This window comes from Grus americana, chromosome 7 (genome assembly GCF_028858705.1).
Source record: "Grus americana isolate bGruAme1 chromosome 7, bGruAme1.mat, whole genome shotgun sequence".
Lineage (NCBI taxonomy): Eukaryota > Metazoa > Chordata > Aves > Gruiformes > Gruidae > Grus > Grus americana.
The window spans coordinates 2893493-2918452 of NC_072858.1; the positions used below are offsets into that span (position 1 = coordinate 2893493).

The 24960-nt window shown below is 42.8% G+C and overlaps 1 protein-coding gene across 1 annotated transcript in view; it reads right to left on the bottom strand.

The window, feature by feature from the left end:
• Positions 1-7468, bottom strand: part of PTPRE (protein tyrosine phosphatase receptor type E) — a 75860-nt gene extending 68392 nt beyond the window's left edge. Inside the window, exon 1 of the mRNA XM_054832334.1 lies at positions 7449-7468. The gene's annotated coding sequence lies outside the window, so the exon portion shown is untranslated. The remainder of the gene's footprint in view (positions 1-7448) is intronic.
• Between the last annotated feature and the right edge of the window lie 17492 nt (positions 7469-24960).

Consider the following 24960-nt stretch of genomic DNA (forward strand, 5'->3'; position numbering starts at 1 on the left):
CCACAGTACAATATAGGTCTTCAGCTAAGGAGAGCTTCAGCCCTGATACAGTGACCCATCAGAGACCAAGCTCCTGAGACTTTCTGCCAAAATGCTGAATTTCCTCTTCATCACCTTAACATTGACTTGTAGATTTAAGGAGCTAAAAAAACCTGCAGCATACAACTGCTCTTTGCATCCAACTCCTCTGCTGAGCAGAGCTCGCTGTAGAAGTTCACTCAGACCACCACCACCACGACTTTTACTGCCGCTAACATGATACATGAGTACAGTCCGTGTCAACAACGGAGGGAAAAGGAAGGTCAACCATGCCCTCCCTCATGTCTGCAGATGCTCTCAGCAACCTCTCCCCTCCTCCAGGTACTTCCCTCTACGCTTACATCAACACCACCATCTCCAGGAGAGCACCATATTCCTGCCTCCAGTTGGCAAGACTCCCCAAGAATTAGCAGAATGTCTTTCTGGAAAGAAAAAAAAAGCTAAGGAGGAGTTTGACAACCTTTATATACAGTTTCAAGATACACTTCCCCCCCACCCCATAATCTAATTGCTTCATTTAGTGCATTTAAGGGAGACACAAGAAGGCAGAACCACACCGAGACCCACAAACCAGGCAGTTATTTGATACAATGCTTGGCCTCGTTCAGCCAAGTTTTTAAAGTAATTTTAAAGCAATTCCATCGTTCACTGGAAATTGCCAAGAATGGTTTAGTTCACTCGGACTTTTGGTAGCAACCCAATTCCACACAAAACCCAGCAGATGCCTAGAAGATGAAGGCACATCTCCAGGTGTGCTACTTCATGTTTTGCCCAGTGCTGCAGTTCAGAGGGAAGAGAAGTCATTAGAGGAAACACTCGGCTATTTATCATGAGCAATGGTTCGTTATTTCAGCTCAAACTCAGACTTCTTTAACACCTATCTAGTAATCCTCAAAAAGTTGACACTCTGAGAAAGAAACTTTACAGTTTTGTGGTCGGAATAAGTATTCACCAGAATAATTCCAAGAGTTCAAACCCTGCATTTTCCTTCTATGCAAAAAAGAAGTGAAAGCAATCATATCTCCTCGCAACAGCGTGACCCTTCTGGGGAAACGAATTGCTGTATTTTCCCAGCGGTGCCTGGAACAGACAAAAGTGGAAGCTGGTGACTAAAGGAACAACTAAAAATATCTGAAGTAGTCTGGATCTGGAGAGTTGCTGGCCTCACTGCAATTACCAAATAGCATATTCAGTTTCACTGACACTAATGTGTGCAGCGTACGTTCATTTACACCTCAACTGACTTCAAAAAGCGCTTGTTTGCCACAATTAATGACAGTTTTTTCTTCCTTTTGCTATATTCCCATTTTTGCCCCACCCTTAGTGCAGTAAACCACTGCCTCACTTGTTTCAAATATGGTTTGAAGGGAGCGGGTGAAAGAAAAGAGAAAAATGCCTTTCCAACATACGTGAACAAGAGCAAGAGAAGGAAAAACTTGCACTGGATGGGAGCAGATGGACGCCAGCTGGTTTCTGAGATACAGATGTAACTGTGTATATTTAAACAAAATCAGGAAAACCCGCCAAAGAAAAAGTGCAGCACAGAAAACAGGGCAACTGTGGTACCAGCAGAAAGGCTGATGCCTCCTCTGGGACCTTCACAGGTACGAACACCATGTTGCAGCAGAGCTTTAAAGTCCATTTTCAGCTCAAGGTGGAAGAGAATTTACAGCCTGTAGAAGAACCCCCCATGGCAGCATTGGCACATGGGGCCAAAAGGCTGCAGTTTGCCATTGCTTATTCCTGGATAAAGTCCTTGTAAGTCCTTCTCAACGTTTTTTTTTCCTTCTTTGAAGGAGACAAGAAAGAGGTTGGTAGGGGTTGGACTTCAATTAAAAAGCGGCCCCGTAGTGTTTAATCAGCAGATAATTTCAAGCAGTAAATTTCAAGCAATAAAGTACGGTTGAAAGCATCACTCAGAAGGAAGAGGAACTGGCGGAGGTAGCTGGGAAAATACAATGAGAAATAAATCATGAAGAGATGATGAGACTTCTTCCCCAAAGCACAAGCGAAGATGACGGCGAGGAAGGCAAACTCTCCTGGACACCCGCGGCTGCAGCGCGCCGGGGTACGAAACACTGGTGCTCCCCGACCCTGCCACGAGCAGCCCTCACTCTTACATTTGCCATTTGTCCCATCCACTATTAATACACGATCCCCTTTTCTTTTGCTCGGATATCCACAACGTTAATTAACAAAGAAGTGCACAAACACATGCTCATTCGAAGCGGTATCATTCAGGAGTAGCGGTTTGGCAAGAGGCAGTGCCTGATGGAAAATCCAGCTATTGATTTTCCTATAGGTTGCTGTCATCAGTTCTGCTGCCTACAAACAACCAACCTAAAGAATATTTGCTTTCCGATGACAGCTGATGTCAACGACAGTATGTATTTACTGTCATACTGTCTGCGGAATAAACTGATATTTTATTATTTAATGTGTTTTAAAATCATCCCTGGAATTCCTGATGGCATTACTGTGGGTAAAACTTGTAACTTAGATCCCTGGCAAAGCACTGAACAGCCACAGCCAGTTAGCATTCAAATTCTTATCAATTCTTTTCAAGACATGCTATTAAAAAGAATTGTTACTCTCAAACGTATTTACTACGGAACAGAAGAAAATCTGTATGTGATTAATAGTACAACAATAATATTAATACTATAGAAGCGTACTCTTGGGAAATATTTAGCACAAGTGAGTTTTGAGTGCTGCTTGGGGTATTTACAGCAGATTTTGTTATAGCTCACAAAAACATAATTTTGCAAGGATTTCTAAAAACATTTATTTCTCTTCCTTACTCTGTAAGTCGGATTTTTGCATAAAGGCATTTTTTTGTTTGAGGAAAGGGATAAGGAAAAAAGGCACGGTGTTTTCCCACCAGCCCTTGACAGCTTTCTCTAAGACACCATGTGCAGAAAATACAGAAAAGGGTCCCATTTTGGAACCTCCTCGGAGTGAAACACGTAACAAAGCTGCAGATTTGACCATCATGTTTAGAGATGCCGGCCTATTTCATCCAAAAATATTATTTGGTGGAAAATACCCCTTGGTGAAATGTGAGTTGTTACCATGGGAATAGCTTTCTGGACTGAGACTGTGTCCTGGACCTCAGATCAAAGAGAATTATATTTCTATTTTGGAAGTAAAGTATGTTAACTTAAAAAAAAAAAAAAAAAAATTCCAGCATTTGTACAGGACACTCAGTTCCAAATCTGCAAGCTTTATTTTCACAAGCACAACAGCAGACAACAGCAAGAGCCTACAACCTGGTACAGTCTGCAGGCACACATCCTGCCCTTGCTCCCTGTTGGTGCCAAGCACCAGCAGCATCCACCAAAATAACAGGGTAGGAAAGCTTCTCCCATTGTAAAACTAGTTGTTTTCTGATAGGGCAGATTTTTATTTTTTTTAAATAAAAAATGATTTTGGTTTTTTTCTGTCCCAGTGTTTATTATGGCATCCTCTGAAAAAAGGAAGCTGGCAAGAGCTCTGCGTCTGCCCGAGCCATCTGTCTCTGCTTACTGGAAACCTGCTGGTAGCCCAGACTCACGTGGAGGATGCACAAACACACAGACAGGCTCGGCGTCCCGTTATTCACTTACGTGACGTGTAGGTCGCTTACTTCACATTACACATGGAGGACGGAATACAAGCAGGGCTGTGTTTGGGGGCAGAAGGCAAGGACGGGAGAAGAGCACGTTGCACACCACGGCAGGAGCACGAGCCGAGGCACCACCAGGTTCCCGGGAACGGCTCCGTCCCTCCCCAAGGGACGGCGGGGACACAGAGGGGTCCCGAGGTCCCAGACACAGCGCATACGTACACGCTGGGGTTGCTAATCCAGCCGAGACACTTGAACGATGCATGGCTGCTCTCAGGCTTTTACCGAGGAATGCGACAGAAATAATTTATTATTCCAAAATTCACCCACCTCCATACTTCCACTCACCTGCAGAACAACCTGCATATAGATACTGTATGCCTCAAGGCTCATTTCAGCATATAGATTTTTCTTTTCATACGAAAAAGAACTTGAAGTTTTCACTAGAAGTGCAATTTTACAAGTATCGAGCCAGATTTTTATGTGCTATAGTGTGTTCCCATTCCTCCTCCTGACACAATAAAAATACACTGCCGGTATGACACAGCTAATTAAACAGTAACTTTTTAATAAGGCAACTATAAAACTTTCAGACAAGCTCAGATTCCCTTAGGCTACAGAAACATAAACACTTAATTTTAGTTTCTGCCAGACACAGAAGGACCCAAAAATTACTTAAATGACACTTTCAGCTTCAGAGGATATGAAACTAAACCAGTGAACCTTACTTCCTTCTAATAACCCTTTCTGATGAAACAGAATTAAAATAGTATCACCAAAATCTCCAGTACTAAAGCAGAATAATTTGCAAACGCACAGGTACTAGTATTTTCACTATTTTGTTAGTTTTGCATTTTCATCTTGTATTTTGAGTAATCGGTTACCACATTGTAACAAATGAATTTCTCTACAACAAGGAATTTTTCAGAGCAGTGAATATTTAAAATACCTTCCTAGTTCTCTGCGTTTCCTGGTCCAGGGAACATTATCTTGGTTTTTTAGCCCCTCTACGTTCTGGACCACAATGACTCAAAGCACAAATACACACCCATACTTTTAAGCCCAAGCCACAGTACCAACTTCATAAAGACGAGTCACACACTTGTACATTTTAGGGTAAAAAATACAGGCCCAAGAGACTAAGGAAGGGGATCCTCCAAATTATATTACCAACTCTTTTCACCCAAGTAATTCGTGTTTTGCTGTTCTATAGTCCCTCTCCTAGTTTGGTGGGGGTTTTTTTTAATTTTAATTTTCCTAGAGAGATTATTTCAGGTAACTTATACACTCAGTGGACAGCCTACCAAAAGTAATCATTTTCAGTCCTTCCATCTAAATACACTGGTCGAGTTATATTTGGTGTATCAGATGCGTTTCCACTGTCCCAGTCCCGTCTCGCGTCCCCACCGGTCCCTGCCTGCACCCCCTGCCGTGCCCTCCTCCTCAGCAGCAGATTTGGGCAGATTTACCCCTGCATGGCAAAACAGGAGACACACAACATCTCCTGTATTCCCCCTCTGCGATCCCAAAGACTACACACATCTAGAAATACAGGCATGCTTCCTTACATTGCATTATATAAACTGATTATTTTTATTTTCCTTTTATTTACCTGCTTTCCAACTGATGCAGAGATGCCCAAGAACAAACGCCACTGCCCCACGGGATCCATTTTTTCAGATCAGTGGAATGCTGCTTTCCGTGAAACTCGCCTTTCAGAATATATCAGCCAAAAAAAGGGTGAGCTTTTTTATAGAATAAATTCAGTGTGCATGTGTAGTCCCACCCTGGTGATGGAAACCCTGATGGCTGAATATTTCGCTTGCGGCTTTAGCATGTGGTGAGTGCTCATCCCACAGATTCAACGGAATAACCTGAGAGGCTCTGGCCATGTTAGAACATCAACATTTTCCTCCTGTGACTGGAAAAGGAAACGTTCAGGCTGATCAGTGACTGGTTGAAGCCACAACAAAGTGAAGTCCCCTCTTTTTTCCAACAGAGCAGCTACTGAGAACGTGGCCATGTGTAACAGAGAACATCTACTTGTGGTACAGGTGAACAAAATACTCAATACCCAGTCACCCGTCTCGTCACACCCTACTTACAAATACTGGGGGAGGAGGGAAGGGGAAGTTGCAAGAAATTTTTTTTTCCTGCAATTTTCCCTCTTCCTCACAAGCGTGCCGTCAGCGTGCTCCCACGCTGGCCTCCCGCCATGGGAAAACCCGGCTGGGGAGACTGGGGCTCAACTTCTTTAAACCTAGCGAACAGCTGGCTCCAATGCGCTGCTCACGTCCCTGGGTGCCCCTGCTCCCCGTCCCCCAAAGGGGGTTCCTGCAACCCATTTGCATGAGAGATTGAATTCAAAATCCCGTCTCCAACTACTTTATTTTTTCATACGTGTAGGGAAACACCTCACGGGAAGGAAAAAAGGAGAGAAACTTCGTGTTTGAAAAAGATGCACAAGCCTGAGATAGCAGGTACCTTTGGAAAAAGTCAACCGGGTTTTTATCAGCAGGTCAGGGTAATTTTAACTATATTCTCTTTTCAGAGTCCAGCAGGCTCCGGAGAACTGTCTTCTTACAGGCACTTGAAAGAACCAAGAGTCGCACTCAGCGAGCTGGCAAAGCTAATTTAAAGCCTATTTTATGTCCAAAAGCGAGGAAATCGCTTTTGGAGAAGCCACACCAACTGACGGTGTAACTCACACTCATTTTGAGCGGGGTGGTGGGAAGAGGAAAGGTAAGAGCTCACCCATGTGCTTTGTGGGACTGTGTGTCACAAAAGAACAACAAGGTCTTTTTCTTGGACACAATTAGCAATTGCTAATTGTAGAAAACTCAGAAAGGCAGCAGACAAACTTGAGTTAATGAAGTCTCAGGAAGACCCATGAAGAACTTGAAGCCTCATTAGATTGAAGACCTGAACTGATTTTTTGGCAATAAATCGTTCTGGCAGCTGCAAAAGCAAAAATGGGTAGCTCTGATTTTGTGTGTGCTGTCACTGGTGAGCAACTGCTAGGAAAAGAGCAGGGTTGAAGGAAAAAAAAATCCTTTGGCAAAGCTACATAAAGTCCTGAGATAGACCTCAAAATTTCTTTTATGGAAAAAAATCTTTAGTATTTTAATTTATCAAGATTCTAGAAACTTTGTTTCCCCCTCTGACGCGCACAGACACAGAGCTTTGATTCTTTCAGGGAACCAACTAAAGGCATTAACTAAAAACGAAAAGCAAACCAGATCAGCTTAAGTTGCTTCCTTAAAAAATTATTTCTATTTCACAGCATGCTAATTAATAGAACAGAACCAATATTTTGATATCATGATTAAGAACAGTTCATTTTCAGCATTTTTCTTAACAGCAGATCAATTTAAGACGCAATTACCACCAATGCAATTATCTGGCAATTTGCTCACTAAATGCCTTTCCAAGATGTGTTACTGAGATAAGGTAATGCCTTCGTTAAAGTGCCTTTGAGCTAGTGAAAGATGAACCTGCAGGGAGTGTTTTCTAAACAATGTACATCTCGATTCTTCAGCAATAAAGCAAAACTTTTGCTTCATGAGTAATGACAAAAAAATGTGAACTTAAGTGGAACAGCAAGACACTGGGGTTTTTCCTCCTTATTTCACAAACAGTTATCCCTAATGACAACGTTGTGATGGAGGACACAGCCAAAAGATCACTTTTGGAAAATATAAAACGGAAGTTCTTGACTTTACCGCATTTTGACCACGGGACACAGGTGAAGACCCGCTAGCAGGTGAGTCACTTTTTCTGCCCTTCACTCTTTCTAACTACTTACTGGTTTTTCACAATGGTGTTTCACGAGGAGCTGCGCCGGTGCCTGGACAACATAAATAAAAGAAATGCCATTCTTCAGGGATCTGGAAAAAGGATAAACAGGGAGGTGACAAAATCTGCAGGTTTGAAGTTGTTCAGTTTGGTCAAAGTTAACATTTCCTGATCAGATTTTGGGGAGAGATGTCACACCACTCGACCAATGCAAACTGGTCAAACAGGGGAAAATGCTGACTATACACGCAACTGGTCATCTCTCAACTCGGTAGATAAAAAGATCTCGAGAAGATCTTGCTGGCTCTGAAAAGGCTCCCAGCTTTCTTCCCATCCCTGGGGACCAACGCTGCACCCGGGGGCCACGACGGCTCAACATCCAAACAATCTGCCAAGGGACCTGCGCAAGCACCGGTGCGAGCCAGGAGGTCCCCAGGCAGGGCCGTCTAACCAGAGTGATTTCTGACCGACACACAGAGGTTCTGGTGCTCAGCTAAACCCTGTGCTGTACCCACGGGAGCTGGCTGCAACGGCCACTGCAACAACGTGACCAAAACTTATTTTCAACACTGAAAATTCAAAACAGAGTAATATTGTGTATTAGCTATCCTATATGTATACGGGTATATACGCAGCACTGGTTTTGATACAAATACTACCACGATGGGGTGGCTCCAGAAGACACGCTCTTTCCAGAGGACGGCAGGTTGTGAGTGACCAGTACTCAGACATGGCCTCTTTCCATCACCGAAATACCGATTCACTTTTTAGTTTCTTTAAAACCATAAACTGTGGACTGTAACGATGCTTTTACCAAGGAGAGTTTTACTTCAGTAAGTCAAGTATACCGATCCGATGTACAGCGGAGGAAAACCACCCCTTCCAGGTGTAACAGAGCTCTCGCTTTGCCCTGCAGTCTGATACAAGCATTGATATTTTAAACATTGTGTAAACATAAAATTTTACTTTCCTCCCAATTAACAGAATTGTTTTTGATTTCTAGTATTACACCGGCTAACAGCATGGCTAAAAATAGAAGCATAGCAGTACACCTACTTCATGAAAAGGAATTTAAAATATAATTCAGTGAACGACTGTAACCAGAGGATGTTTTAAAGCAGCGCAGTCCCACGGACCAGCACAGACACCTGCTGTGATAAGCTATGCTGTTCTGTCAATCCAGACTCTGAACAGAAAGGTTAAACATTTTCTTAGACTAATCATAACTATTAATAATAATGAACAAATTAAGCGGATTGATGATAAAAAGTGTGAGGATCTCCAGCATTTTGGAATAACGCTGTATAGCCCCGAGTGCAGTCGGACTTGCACACAGATGTGAATTCCCTTTCATTATTCATTCATAATTTTCTGCATTTTTTTTCCTTAATTCACAATTAACAACAGCAAGTCACTTAACAGCACGTGCAGCTTCCCGGCAAGGACTTTAGGTGGGCATCAACGCTGAGTGAGACAGAGTAACTTAGGCTGAGAAGGACCTTTGGGGTCATCCCGCCCAACCTCATGCCGAAAGCAGAGCTGAGCTCCAGGCTGCTGGGACACGTGCTGGTGCCGGCGGGGCTCTGAGGAGGGGATGCTCCAGAGCCACACACCACCCTCACGGGGAATTTCCCTCCCCCAGTATAACCAGATGCTTTTGCCCACTGCCTCCTGTCCTTGCACTGCGCACCTCTGGGTAGAGCTTGGCTCGGTCTTCTCCATTACCTTCCTCCAGGTAGCTGAAGACTGCAGATCAGTCCCCACCCTGCCAGCCCTCTTCTGGGCTTCTACTTCACATCCTCAATGCCCTTGCATTTGGCTTTGGCCAACGCCAGGAAGCTTCTTGACGTCCCTCTGCACAGCATCCCTGCCCTTGAGCACAACAACCACTCCTCCCAAACTGGGGCCATCTGCCAACCCACCGAGTGAGCACTTCATCCCATCATCCAGGTCACTGGCAGAGATGTTACATATGAATATATGGCTGAATAATATCCAGTGGAAAAATTATGTATAATTTTTGCTCTTGTGTTTGCTCAGATTAAATGAGGAACAGCTGCTGGGCAAATCTGACTTCAGAGTTTGCTCCCTGCTAGAGCGCAGTAGAAGTCGTTTCATTTTGATCCCACGTGGCTCCAATGGTAAGATGATGATACCGCACAAAAGTCCTGAATGATCTCCTGGAAGGCCAAGAACATGCAGACCATGCCAAGTTTCACTAGCTACCTTATGCAAGCTTCCACAGATGTGAACTTATTTGGTAGTCTTCTTCATGACAAAATAAATAATTTTTTTAAGGGTCTTGGCCAACGTAAACAGGAAAGACGCACTGTGTTCAAAGGTCAGGCATTGCATGTCTTCTATGTTTTTGATGTACAAAGGATGTTTGTTAGGATGTTTTAGATATATACAGAATATAAAATCAGGACTACGTTAACTAACATCCAACCCTTGTACTGCATCTTAAAAACAACAAAAATTGCTTCTTGATGAATATGAAATGCTTCATTTTATAAAAGAGCTGCAGTTATTTCAGCAGACTTCAATTGCTAATGCTTTGACCATTTGCCACAAGCACTCAAGAGAGACGAACTCGCAAATGTCACTACACCTCAATGCAGCAGAAATACAAACAGCTCAGCTCAGATGCTCGCTGATGGCCACGCAAATGCATTTATTTCCAACACGCTGGTTAGTCACTCTGCGTTAATGCATGCATTAAAACAGGTCTGTAACGCCCTCCTCCCCGCCCCTAAAAAAAAAGAAAAATGCTTGAAACCAGTTTACATATACCCGCCAAAGACTTCTTTTAAATACCCTTTCCACCAGAAATTAATTAATTGCATCTACTGAAAAGGTTGCAAGTCCTGAAAGAAACGTGCCATGTGGTTTTAAAATTGATCATAGGAAAGCTGAGGTTGGCAAGGAGCTCTGGAGACCACCTGGTCCATGCTTCTGTGGAAAGGTGGCCCGTAGATTAGGTTTTCCAGGGACCGTCAAGTTAAGTCATAAGTATTTCCTAAATTTATTTTAGAACAATAATTATGAAAATTACTTCTCCCCTGTGCTCTTACGGAACTTCCTTTCCTGCACGAACGAGATGACATCTTTGCAGGATTTGCTGCATATTCAGCTTTAGATAAACTCACAGGTGAACTCCTGAACACAGCAGAGAGGTGAAGTTGCACCACACCAGACCCAGCCAAAACCCTCAGCATTTACATGTGTTATTTCGGGAATCTCCCCTCTGCATACCTTCCCCTCGCCTTCAAAACACAACGGCACTGCCTAAGAGCAGCAAACGCTGCTTTGTGGGAAGCCTATAAGACTGTTCATTAAGTCTGTATAATTTGCAGGCACTTCTCTTCACCCTTTTGTCCTGAAGCAGCACATCAGGACAGCAGGATACATCTCTTCAACTGGAGTTCCAGCACGATGGCAATTTATTTGATGCCGACATCCTCCCACGGGCACGCAGCGTAAATGCCACTTTCCTGGGGATCATGATTCACGCCGATGCCACATGGTGGTAGCACTACTAAAGGGATGGAGAGCAGCGAGCTCTCACAAAGCATTTGGGGTCACACTCAGCTGCAAATTGTGGTATGTGATGTTCCTCTAGGAAGCCCATTTCATCTAACCTCCCCAGAGCCAAAACGAGATGACACCATCCTCATTTCAAAGAGAACAACAATTTGCACTGGAATTTTACGTAACTCCATTCAGTCATTTTTCTAACATCTGTGCCTAAATGAAACAATGAAGCACAGTAGATGAAATACAGATGGGTTGCAAAGTCATTTAAAATACACAACTGCTATGGTTTTCACCACAAACGCATAAACTGGCCCTTATAAAGCTGTATGTGGATAGCTGCCGCTAAGTCCATCGTCTTAACGGCCTCCAATGTCACAAGCAATCACTCTGCAGCAGCTTGTTTCTTGGTCTCAGATGAACACAACCCCAATCCAGTCATTTATTATAATCTGTTTACAGAGCAACAGAACACAGCGGTTTCATAAGACGGTTACAACCATCTTTCTAATTCAGGCAAACATCTTACTGAAGGTAAGAGTCAACTAAAAATAAGAAAAAAAGAAATCAAAAGCCTTTTCAGCTCTACTTAGCAACTGTCATTCGTACTTTTAAAATACAGATTTCCTACTGCCTAACGTGTTTGCAGAAAACAGAAATCCATGGATTCTCAGGCCAAAGTTTGCAAGCAACTTCTCACTGGAAACAAGCCAGCCAGATCTGAAGAAAGACTCAACCTCCAGAAATCCGCTGCCGCCATAAACCACGGAGGACAGAAGAGGACACGGCGGGGAGAAGGAGGCTTACCTGCCCTTAGGAGACACTCCGCCTTACAACGCGTTTCACTAATGCTCTGCCAAATACCAGCCTTCGTGTGTTCAGTCACCTGTAGTGACCAGTTACACCAGAAAATAACGCGGAGACTTTACGGGTTTGACTGTAGTGCAAGAAATGAGGAACAGGTTTGGGAAATAATGGTGGAAGAAAAACAAATGAAAAAAATCCATAAGCCTCAAATGGAATCATTCAAGTGTTAGGGAGGGAAATCCTGCAAGTCAAAGTTGTCCGTCCACTGGGATCACTCAGTTCTTGCTACTCAACAGCAGCATCCACCAGGACCACCTCTACCCCGCCTGGACATCTTCGGCAGACGACTGCCAACAGGCTACAGACCCGTAGCTGCTGTAGACAATTACATCAGGTTTTTTAAATTATGTATTAGATATCCACACAAAGATTCCAACCTTTCAAAAGTGAACTGCCCCCAAAAAAACCCCAAAAATCCCATCCTCAGTCAAACTGCTGAGCACAGCCATCGACCCTCCTCCCAGATCCTGAGCAAGTTCTGTGAACTCCGCATGAATAACTCCTCCGTAGGAACGAACACTGCTGTATTCATTTAGAAGACAAAAACGGTATTATAAGAAAATATGCTGCTCACAATTCTGGTGTAATATCCTCAAACAACAGTGTAATGTCAAAAATGGCATTTTGCTTACCCTAACTTGAACAGTGAAATTTCTGACTCTCTATAAACAAGCAAAAGTTTCAGGTTTTCTTCTACGATGGAAGACACACTTTTTCAAGACAATTTTATTATAAAACGAATATGTCTAAATTGCTTTTCAGGACTTTGTTCTGTTTTTCCATTTTAATTACCACATATTAAAAACTCATGGTACAATTACTGAATTTGTACAACTGCCTCTGTTGTGCAAAAGCACACAGAGAACTTCCTCCAGCAGACCGCGGGTTGTTACGAAATATCCCAACATTAATTCAGAGCTGCCTAAACTCATGAGCATGAAAAAAAAATAAATAAATAATCTCAGCATCTCCTCAACTACAGTTTATGCTTCTTCCAAAACAAAAAGAATCAACATTAAAGCAACTTTTTCAGCCTCTGGAAAAATTCGGCATGTGTTCATCCTTTCTCCTGCCAGTCTCCCTCACCTTAGCTAGGACATCGCATTCCTACCTGACACTGCATTATCCATACTACTGCTTGGACTTCTTCAGGTTTCCGAGCTGATCATCGGATTTAATTCCACAGCAAATAACCAAAAAGTCATTTTAAATATAGGCATTTCCCAGGTGATGACCCTATTTCTTCTGTTTAGTAGTTATTGTGGGGTACACGAGTAAAAGGTAGTGCAGTACAGTCATCTTTAGGAAATCTTTCTTAATTTCTGAATATTTACACTGTATTAAGATCAGTTATTTAAATGAAAATTAGCATAATCTAACTATATTTACAAGCTATATAAGAGTTCCCACTTCCTTACATTGCTTTCATGCCATTTTGGCTTGCACTTTTCTGTAACAGCTCCATTTCCTTTTTTTAAAAAAACAAATGTGTTTACAAGTTGTTTTTTTTTCCTCCAACTTAGTGAGGTTGCAAAAATAAAGCCTTGGCTATTTAAACATATTATTCAGATAAGATATTTACGGAAGGTAAATGTTTACACTTTGGACTGCAATCTCATTGAGATCTAACATATACAAGTACAGTGCTTTTAAAGTTGCACTGTAATGGGGAATACAGGTTCTAAAAATACTAATAGAAAAAAAGAGGGTAAACTCTTTCATCCTTAACTTCAACGTGAAACCTCACCATCGCATGAATATGGATTTTGCATTTTATATATATAATCACAAGTTTCTAAGGTGCCTTGGGACCTTTGAAGAAGGCACAGAATAAATGAAAATCATTTTAATTAAAAGCAAATTGAAGGGCTTCCTAATCCAGGCAGCAGTAGCAAATCTGTGGAGACTTTTTAGAATATGGATCCTTGAAATTACATTGCTTATAACCCTCCCTAATTCCAGCTTCCTTCCCTCACTTCCCCCCCAAAGGAGGCTCTGAATCTGCACAAGATCAAGTTTATTATGAAAATTCTGCTCTAGTTTCTAAAAAAAGATTTTGCTCTAGTTTCTGAGCGGCCAGAAGCACTCGCATCCACACGGAGAAAATAAAAACAAAAGAAATGAGAAAGGGAATGTTTTTCCACACTGCACTGGAAAAAAAAAAAAAAAAAAAAAAAAGATAAGAAGTTATTTTATGCTTTTAAGAAGTCATTTAAACACTGGTTAAAAAAAAGTTGGGAGCTCTCCTTGACAGGAGGCTTTTGAAATACAGCTCAAAAATAAACCAAGCAACCACATACTAAAATGTTATCACAGAAGGGGCTTCATATTAGAAAACTCACTATGTAGAAGAAGGTATAGAAATAAAATAGACGTTATAACTGTAATATTTTTCATTACTGTTCTTACAGCAGGAGGACATTATTGGCGAAGTCTCCCACCGGCTGTCCCTGGTTCATCATTACCTATACCGATAAATAAAAGAATGAATTTACAAATACCACTAAAAATAAACAGGAATCTAAAACTAGTAATATTATGTTCATTGTCATCTGAAAGGCATTTTTACATGTATTTATCTCATTAAGTGATTTAATTCCTCCATTAAGAGGGAAAAAAACCCCAACCAATCACCAAATCCCAACCTTGGGGGAAAAAAATCCAAACAACTGAACAAGAGGAACAAAAAAAGAAAATGGGCAAAACGCCTGGAGAAACGCTGCTTTGATTTTGACACATGGGAATAAATGGGAAAAATATTCAGCTAACCCTTTTTTTAATCAAAACATCTTCCATCTCGTGTGCAAATTTCAACAGCTGAGAAAGCATCCTACTCAATCTCCACAAAGTGGTGTCAGCATGTTTTATGTAAATACGAGTTAACAAGGGATGTGTGTTTGCAGCAAACATTTTAGGGTTCTGCTTTAGAAGCTCTGGATTTACCCTCTGTGTCGGAGGAGAAATTGTAATTCTGAAGAAGATAATAGGAGGTATACACAGAGGACATAGGAGATTTTTTTTCTTTTTTAAATAGCCAAGATGTATTTCTTACTGAAGAGTTTTAAATAGTTATTTAACAGATTAACAGAAGAGAAAAACTTGATGACTAAGCTCTGCACCAATATGTGGCAATGTGTGGCTTGAAAACAACAGTATTTTGCAACGTCCGGAAATAACGTCAGGGTTTGATGACATACTCATTCTGAAAGGACTACTGAGACCAAGGCAATTTCCCCCCTGGACAATCAGAGAAGTGCCACATGAAGTACAAACACGACACGCCAAGTGGTACAAGAGCGTGCTCTCAGACAGGGCTATCCAGGGGAAGCAACAAATTGAGGTCGGAATCTCGGATTATTGGGCAATGGCGATTCCCTCTACCTTAAGGGCAGGACTGGCTACGGCACCTACTGCCACGGCCCCAGAAAAGGGCAGCTCCTCCCCAGCCATCCGTGCTTTTACAGAAGCACGGTTCTCCTCATCGAGTTTCATGTTTATTTAGTAATAATTAGTTTATTATTCTTCCTTTTCAATCTTTTTGGTTTTGTCTTCATTTGGTGTCTTAAAGACCCGACCGCCAGTTGCGACGTAGCCATCTAAAACACCATATAGCCATAGGGGTTCTTCAACATCACGCTGAAAGGAAGCACAGCTCACAGCACTGGAAAAACAAGAGTGCAGCATGTGCATGAATACGAACAGCAATAAAAACAACGTACAAGATCAAAGGCTCCTTTTTTTCCCCCCTTTGGTCTTCTTCAGCCCTCCTTCCATGGCTGAGAACCACCTCAGCCGCTCAGCACCGCTCCACCACTGGTGTTGGCATAACAGTTTGGGGTAAGCCAGCCCGAGAAACTGTCTAGGTTTAAATAAATAAATAAAATACTGAAACAAGAGCCCTCCAGAAGGAAACATTTCCCTGATCTGATTCACAGCCCACAAATAACAACATTATACATCTTCAGTGAGTGGCAGCTCAGGGGCATGAATAAGTAACTGAGGACTGGCAGAAACCCATTAACAATTTTTTGCTGGAAGAAGACAGTCGTATACCCGCAACAGCCTTCATTCGAATCGACAAAATGAGAATACTGTTAGTTCATTTATTTCAGCCTTTGTCTGTCTTCTCTGTTTAGTTTGTAACTTCTCCTGTCCAAAAATCTCCTTCACATAATGGCTCCCTGCGGGCAAAAGGGAAGATGAAGAGACCAGAAAGACGACTGTGACGAGCGAAGCAGCTCCTCCGTGAGCCAGGGAAACGCAGATGCTGCTTGCAGGTCCTGCCGTCATCTCCACCTAATGCTCAAGTCAATTGTGAACCGTTTGCACGGATTTCAGAATGGGTTTTCCAGTGTAATGCAAACAGCAGCATAAAACCCTTTCCCATCCCGGAGACCGGCGCTGCCAGGTCAGGTCTGCTGCGGTGGACACTCTGCTGCAGCCTGGGAGCAGGACCCACACCGTCAGATCACTGCTAAGAGTTAACAAGTTACCTCCTTCAGTTCCCTCTTCCACAGCCCATAAATACAACTCCACTTCACACACATGACAGATTGCATTAAATAATACTTACAGAATGTATTTTTCCATCAACTAGAGTGCCTAAAAACCCCATTCCAAATGAGATGACACAAGTCAGTGGATGGCAACTCCTATTTTTATTCTCCTCAGAATTATATCAGCTTGAAAGAAAGGTAACTTCCAGCTAAGCACATACAAGCTCCCATTTCTGAGGCATTAAGTTTTATCTCAACAAGATTCTCACAATCACATACCGCAAGAGCAGGAAACATTTCAGCATCACCTTCATCTTCATTCTAGCACAGCCTTGCTCTAGCCCTGACCATTCCACGATCAGTCAGTAAGATTCAAGTAACTATTTTGTCATCTAACGTTGCAGTACAGGAGATGTGACTGTCCCCCCCTTTATGATTCCCAATTTTCATTACAAATATGCTTTGATGTCAAGTTAACCTTTTCTTCCCTTCTGTTTGCGAACAAATGTGATGTGAATAAACTGTTTCTCTGCCTTAGTGCAGAAGAAACTTCCAACTTTACATATTGAGTCAACTGGAGAGGACTCTTTCTTGGAGACTTGTAAATGCGCAGGAAGGACAGCACCCCCTGGAGACTCGCAGGTGTGTTTTAAGGAGAAGAAATTGGTTCCAAGTTTGTTTTCTGTAACACCAAGGGGATAAATAAAAGCTATTGCCCCCAGGAAGCACTTCATGTTTGCTTTTACACAAAGTTTCCTTCATTTGAATATACTGGGTATGTCCTACAGGGACTTGACCTTCGTGCTTGGACGCTGCTATCCTAAGACCTTCCTGTAGAAACTCAGAACCCCTGTTTGCCTAATGTGGGAGATGAAAACTCAAATTTGTATCAGTTTTTGCTTATTTCAGCTGTTCTTCCAGATGATTATCCAAAGAGAAATGATGAACTTCATTCTTCCTTAAGTCATTATTACTGCTGGCTCCAGGAGCATCTCAGATGTTCACATTTGAAGATTGGATAAACAACCAGAAATCCAGATGCAAAACAAAAACTACCGGTAGGAGGGTGAAATCAAAACAGATAAATTTCCCTTCAAAAATACCAGATTTCATATGGAGAGTCACTTCTTTGCAAAAATATGATGAAGGAGGAGTTCTACAACTCCAAGCTGAAACACATGATGAACACCAGTATATTTTCTGGGATCTCCAGGAGTTGCTGAAGGCTGAGGATGTTGCCACATCAAAAAAGACTGTCCATGCTCTAGGGATGTGGCAGAAAATCAACACGCAGCCTCTTGGGTCATGCATACCCCTCTGTTACATCTCCCTGGGGCATGTAAACGGTCCCTACTGCAACCACAACTCCCAGGGAGATCTGTTCCGGGGGGACAGAAACCAAAGGGGTCTAGTTGTAAATACGTCTGACTGTTCTCATCCTTCAACCTAAAATTCAGGGCCCTCAGGAAGCTGAGACCTCAGAGTTACGACTCGTTTAGCAGCTTCTCACTAGCTAAACCACAGCTGGGGGGGAAAACCAAAGAGAAGATCCACACCCCAGCCCAGAGCCTTCAGAAATTAAACGATAGCACGAATGCTGGAAGATGGCTATTACCAAGTCATCAAAAACTCCTCTAAACATCAAAATTATTTTAATCTTTTTGAGACAACATGCAGAGTCACTTTTACTACAGCAAACACATTTGTGCATTTAAGGAAGGATTTCTCTCCATTCCTCCTGTGTTTGCTGTAAGGAGCAGCACCTTTCTGTACCTCCTCTTCTCCAAAACCAGCGTTTGCCAGTGAGATTTCTTCAGACATATGGTAAATTCTGTACATGATCACGAAAACCCATTTTGACAGCAAGTCTTGCCTCTTCTTTTAACGGTCATTTCCCATCTGACAACTATTCTCATCCCTCTAACAGACATGCATGACAGAACCATCTTTTTCCTCACCAGGAATGATCAATGTATGCCTCAGTCAAAATTTTAAGAAAGCTCCTGAACAAACCATCCCCACCAGGTCGGCATCAGAGGCGCTCTCAAAATTACAAAAAGAAACAGCACAGAATGCCGCAACATTGGCCCAGGTATCTATCCCTGCCAGTATCTCACCATCATGGAATAACACACTTGGTATGCTCACAATGCCATGCATTATTTCACATTATCAGTAGATGTTTAATTTCAAGGGTAGCAGAAGTATTGCTGAAATAGAGTCTGCACAGACTATGTTGGTTCCTGGCTGGTCCTGGTGGGCTACCAGCAACTGAGGTTAACTCAGCGAGAATATGCAATCAATTTGTTCCATTTGTTATGCAGAAACATCGTAAAAGGAAAATGAAAACCAGAAGAATCTCTTTTCGCGAAATGCTAACAGTAAACATGTTATTGAAGACACAAACAGGGAGAAGGTATCCCCCAAGAGATGAAGCGAAATGAAGCGTAACATCGCCCAGACACAGCCCACCCGCGCGAAATACCAACTGCTCGGCTTCCCAGCAAGAAAGTTGTTGCTTCTCTTGTAAAAACAACCCCGGAAAACACCCCAAATCTGCTACATTAAACCCAGACAGCAAACCGGACTGTTGTGTTGAAGTGCCGTTCCAGTGCTTTCCTTGGGGCTGGAGTGAGGATCCCTGCCCGCCCCAGGGCATTCAGTTAACGTGATATGACATTTTAAAATAAAGTTTTTAGAGACATGTACAAAATCATGCCTCCTGGTATTATTCAAGGGTGGAAAGAGAAGTAGTTTGGATTTGGATCGCTGGAGCACAAGGCCATGACATGATTTTAGTCCTCTCTAGGTTCCAACACTACGCAGGTTCATTCAGATGCAGGTGGAAGATCTGAAACATTTTTTTAAAGATTTGATCCTGCCTGGCCGAAAGCTCATGGACTGGCACTCCAGACAGTCTCAAACAACATCCATCGCCTAACTCTACACTCAATGCTCTCTCTTGCAATGCTATTTATTTGCATTATTTATTTTCCTTTCTTACTTTCCGTTTTACCTTCCGGCAGGACGCTGACACCACATTAGCTGGTTTGATTTGTGTTGAGAATTAATTTTTGCTGAACTTTTCAGATACAACGGTGCATCACCAGCAGATAAGCTGTTCTGGCATAATAAAGTAAACTGTATCTCAAGTTTAAAAAAAAATAAAAATGGGGGGAAGCAGAGACATTTCCAAAGTAAGGGATGCTAGCTATCCACTTGGAATTCTCTTAAGTTGCTCAGGATATCAGGTCAGAAATATTAAAGGCTCTTTTGAAATAAAATGCAGGAGTAGAGTCCCAGAGGCCCAATAACAATATCCTTTCTCCATTGTCCTGACTTTGTTTGCTTGGAAACAAAGCACACAAATGATTCTAGCGTTCCAGAAACTTTATAAACAGGCAATGCCTCCTCTGCTCATTCTTCCTACAGAAAGACATGATAGCATAGACCTATTCAATACCTGCTTGCATGCCTTGGGGGGAAAAAAAAAATTATAAATAAAATAAAATAAAGCAGCTGCCAAACAATCCAGAAGCAAAATGGGCTACAGGGATTTGGTACGGAGAATCTCCTTATTTTGGGGCCCAGCAACACTAGGGAATTGCTGACATAAACATCATCCTTGCTCAATTATTTAACTTTGGTCATAATTAAAATAGACTGGAAAACAAAAACTCAAACCAAAGAAACACAGCAACATTGCTGTGCCAACAATCCCAAAATTAATTTTACTACAGTAATTACCAATTGCCACCACTTACTACCCTGGTACAGCTTGAATTTGATCATGTTATTTACCATGACCTAGGTATGAAGCTATCTTAAGGAAACGCTATTTCACAAATTCATATTACCAAACAGTGCATGTTGCAATTACACAGGGGTTTCAGTATTAAAAGACTCTGATCAAAGAGCAGGCATGTGATGCAATTGTTTATATGTTTCCAGGGAGACCTCAAAAGCCAGAAAACAATAAAGACCTAAAAAGCTAGAAAACACCTGTTGGTTTTAAGAGGTTCCCATGGGAGTTCTTAAACAGAGTTAGAAATTACACAAATGCCTCTGCGGTTTCTGAGTTTTGTTTCTTTTTGGCCCTGAAAATTAACAGAATCCGCTTAATACTTTGGAAAATTTATTAGCTACTGCTCAGTTGAGCAGCTACTGCCGCAAATCCCTAAGCAGCAAGTTCTGACATCCCACCAACTCCCAGCAAATGCAGGGCTACTTCTGATGTTTACGTGCTGTATCATTTCTTAACTATTGATTTTAGATGCTGAGACTACCCGAAACAGTTCCCCTCTCCTTCTACCCGATACCACAACAGTATTTTGAAACTGCATTTATATTCCATAGCTACAATTCATCGATACATATACAATCAATAGAGTATTTTAAGAAAATAAATACATTTTTAAAAGACCAATACCACACGGAATCTTTAAGGAAAGCATTATTCCCTTCTGACCTAATGAGATCAAATAAATAAATAAATAAAACCCTCACTTGTGAGAAAGTTAAACATATATGAAACACAGCCACAAGCCCCAGATACTAAAGAGTTGATACCACCTGCCTTTGGCTCAGGGAAGAGGGGACTTCCCTACGCTCCTGCCTTGCCCTTGACAGGATGAAACAAGTCGGTGCTGAGCACGGTCATTATTCCCCCCTCGAGCTTTGTTGCTTCTGTCCCAGAGGAAAATTCTAGTTTCTATGCAGAGATAAAGATTGCTGCCAGCCCCTTGAATCAGGCACCGTGAATGGCTTCAGTGTTAGGCGCTGCATGACGAACAAGCTCCAGAGCCAGTCGTGTACCCAACACAATGGGGATCTGTCGTTCCTCAAGTCAGGGTTGGGCAGCAGCCTACCAGGCATCAACAGATGTGCTTGTGTCACCTCCGGTGAAAAATACCAAAAGAAATACAGTATTTTCTTTAAAAAAAAAAAAAAAAAAATCAGCTTTTTCATTGCATTCTTGCATTTTGAGCAACTTTCAATAACTACCACCAAAGCCACGGAGTGTCTCAAAATGAAAGACAATCAGGAAATGTGCTTACCTAAGTGAAAGCTACAGCACAGCCAGATTCAATTCACACAAAAACGAGGGCGGCTCTTGCTATAAAAATCATTTTTATGACAAAGTCTTTAATGCACGTAAGGATACATTTGCAAGGTGTTCTTTGGATTCAGGTTCTTCTAATTCAAAGCAGTAACAGGAAAGCCCACGGCCCTCACCAGCTGCAACCTCTGCACCTGGGTATACTGGGGAGGTGATGACCAGCAGGGCCAGGAACTCACAAGCCCACTTCCACCTGTCAAACCCTGCGCTTTCCATGGGGTTTTTGGTAACCTCACCCATCTGCCACTTGACCCAGGCATCATCACAGCCCTCTCTTGAATTCATGAGTATTTGTTCTCTTCGTCTTGCCTTTCCCCAAACGGAGTGTCCACCTCCACCCCTGGACACTAAACATCAACAGGCTGAAGTTCCACATCAAATCTTAAAATCACACCTTGTTTTCTTCCCATTCAGACTATGAACTTTGTCTACCAATATTTTATCAGGTTAGCATTGTTATCTGTATACAAGAAATAATACATCAAAAATATTTTAGTCTTTTTGTCTTGCTCTGTTGGTTTTGACAGGTTTCTTATAGCTGTAAGAATCAATGTCTGTATATGTATAGACACAAACAGATATATAAAATGTACATTACCCAACACTGGAACTCAACCAGTTAATCTCCCCATGCTCCCTTCCCTCATCAGAGAGAGGGACAAGGTAGGACAAGTGTCTCGAGACGAGAAGTGCCCTCGGTACAGGGCAGGAGCCCACGAGTTCTCTGAATTATCCCTGCAGAGGGATTTGTCTCTAGCGACTAAAGACAGAGCCTGCTAACCGAGGGGTGCGGTGCTGGGGAGCGCACAAACCCAAGTTTATAAACTGGGGAATACGAGTTTTCAAATTTCCGGTAATATTAAAATAGCAACGTAACTAGGTTCCTACTGGCTTTAATTATGTGACAGTCACAAATAATTTGGCTTTGAAAACACATGAACACATTAAATTAACCTTGGAAAACCCACGGTATTAAACAGGACACTTGAGGTTGCTAAGTGTATTAACAGCAGCATGCCTCAGACACAGATACAACAGTTTGAAAATTTACCCAACCATCAAGTTTCCATCCTGATCATGGCAAAAGCAGCAGTGTTACATATGGCCCCCGCAAACAGACGTTCCGTATATACGTTAATTCAGTGTCCTGTGTGTGCAAACACCGACGGACCATCGAGAGGCAGCCCGCGGGCCCCATCCTGCTCTGCCAGAAGGCAGGGGCACAGCCTCCTTCCATCCCAGAGCAGCTGGACCTGGTCCCAAACACGGAAAAATAATACGAGCTGACACCCACGCACTGTGCCAGAGGACTGAGTGTCTCTCTGAGGGGCTGCAGAGCATATGTCATGCTCCTTGTTATGAGAAGAATCCAGCTACGGGGAGGGAGGCAGAACATCCCAGCTGCAGTTTTAACTGCGATGCTGCACGGGCGAGGACCTGCGATACAGCACCTACCTCCACTGACCTTCAGTTCGTCCGCGTACTCAGTAAGGGAGCATACGAGCCTCAGCATCAAAGTACCTTCAAAGGGGTGTATCGCTCCTTGCAGTAGCTTGGGGGTTTTTTTAAATATATTTTTTAAAGAACAATACAATACAAGCATTTTCCATAAATGTACTTTTATAAAAGCAATGTCTTCAAAGTGATCCTACTACAAATTTTACTAACAGATAGCTGTTACCACATCCCGCCAATCTGCCTGTCTCATTGACCTCGAATCATCAGCCTCTATTTCTTGGCCATAACTAAACACATCTACAGAGAGCAGCAAAGGAGGATACGCTATCTTCTGTAATATAACCCAGACACTTGAAAACCACTCGAACCACGTCAGGCCTTTACTTTGCCTTTGCTACACAGACGGTGTTTCCGTTATCAGCCACGCAGCCGTCGTGACGGGGCTGAGCACTACGGGCGAAAGCCCAGGGATGAGGATGAGCACGCGCATGCAGCTATTCGCTTCCAGGCAGAGCACACGTATTTTGGGCGAGTAACTGTTACGCACCCGAGTCACTGACGGCTTCAGAAACATATTTTGCCAGCACCTTAATAAAAATCAAGCCTGGTAGATCCAATCAGTGATGAGGATATTAATTACCTGCATGCAAGAAGAGTGGAGAGCAGCGGGACGGAGCGGCGGCAGAGCCTCCCACCTGCACAGTGAAAAACGTTACTGCACGTTGAGCAAGACACTAAATTAATAAGCAGAAATCCACCAACCTTTCAACATGTCTTTGCCTAGTAACATCATCGTTTAGGCTGTTAAAAGCCAGAGAAAGCACTGTTGGATAGATACAGGGCTGGGTAACAGCACGGGACATCAGCTTTACGCTCAGCTGTAAGGGAACAGGAGAGTCTGGAGGTTTTGGAGGAGACTGTTTAATAGACGTCATTAAACTTAAGAGTTCAAAACGGGTATAAATTCAGGTATAAAGGCAAAAATAAAAGCATATAACACACCTCTGAAAACTGGTACACAGCTGTGAATGCTTTTCTAGCTGAAAAATTGACAAAACGTTGCTTTCCCCCCCACCGGCCCCTTGACAGCTGGGCATATTTCTGCAACCGCCGTCCGGCAGCGTAGTTCCTTCCTTTCCCACGCTCCGGAGCTGGTTCCGATTACAGCTCCCAGCGATGGCAGCATCCCGCGGGGCAGGACGCCACAGCCCGGCTTTCGGAGCGTGGTACCCTGGGGACAACAGCTCAGGGATGGTCTGTCCCCAAATCACACTCTGTCGGTTGTGAGGGGTTGAACAGTTTCTCTCCACAGGGACCAGATCTCTGCAGACCAGAGCCAGGCTGGACGGGAAGAGCGGATTCTTATTTATCCATCCTCCGAGAAGTCCAAAACAAGCTTTGTCTCCAAAAATACAGAGTCGCTTGAGGGTCCCACCTTGCCACAAGGGCTAAAGTAAATAAATGCGCTGTCTCAAAACCCAAAAGATTTTTCTTTTGCTAGTCTATTGCTGGAAGGGCAAGCACTGCACACCTTTCATCTCATTGTGCAAGCAGGATAATTTCTCTTTCAAAAAAATAAAAATCACAGCCCTCCCCCAGAGGGAATTTTCTAACATAATCTTTTTGCTCCTTTCAGCATTTCATAACCAGCCACCTTTAAGTCCAATTTCAATAAAAGTACACAGAGAAAAACTGTCCTTAAAGAACATCTTCAGCACCAAAGCATCCTGCACAGCATTAATTCCTTAAAACATCAGCACTGTACGGATCACAGGGGCGGCTGGAGATAAAGCAGCAGCGATTCCCAGGCTCTGAGCTCTCTTCCTCCCGACAGTCCCCGTGTTTCAGTTCTCTTTTATACAATCTCCAAAGAGGAACAGCAGGTACCTCCATTTCCTACAGACAAGGACAGCTAGGAAAATACCAGTTGCAGTCAAATGTCAGTCAGAAAATGTAATGCCCCAAAGAAGTCGGTGTTATTATCAGGGCGCAGCACGATGCACACTGTTTCCAACCTTGCCAGCAGTACTTTCACCCCAGTTTTTTCC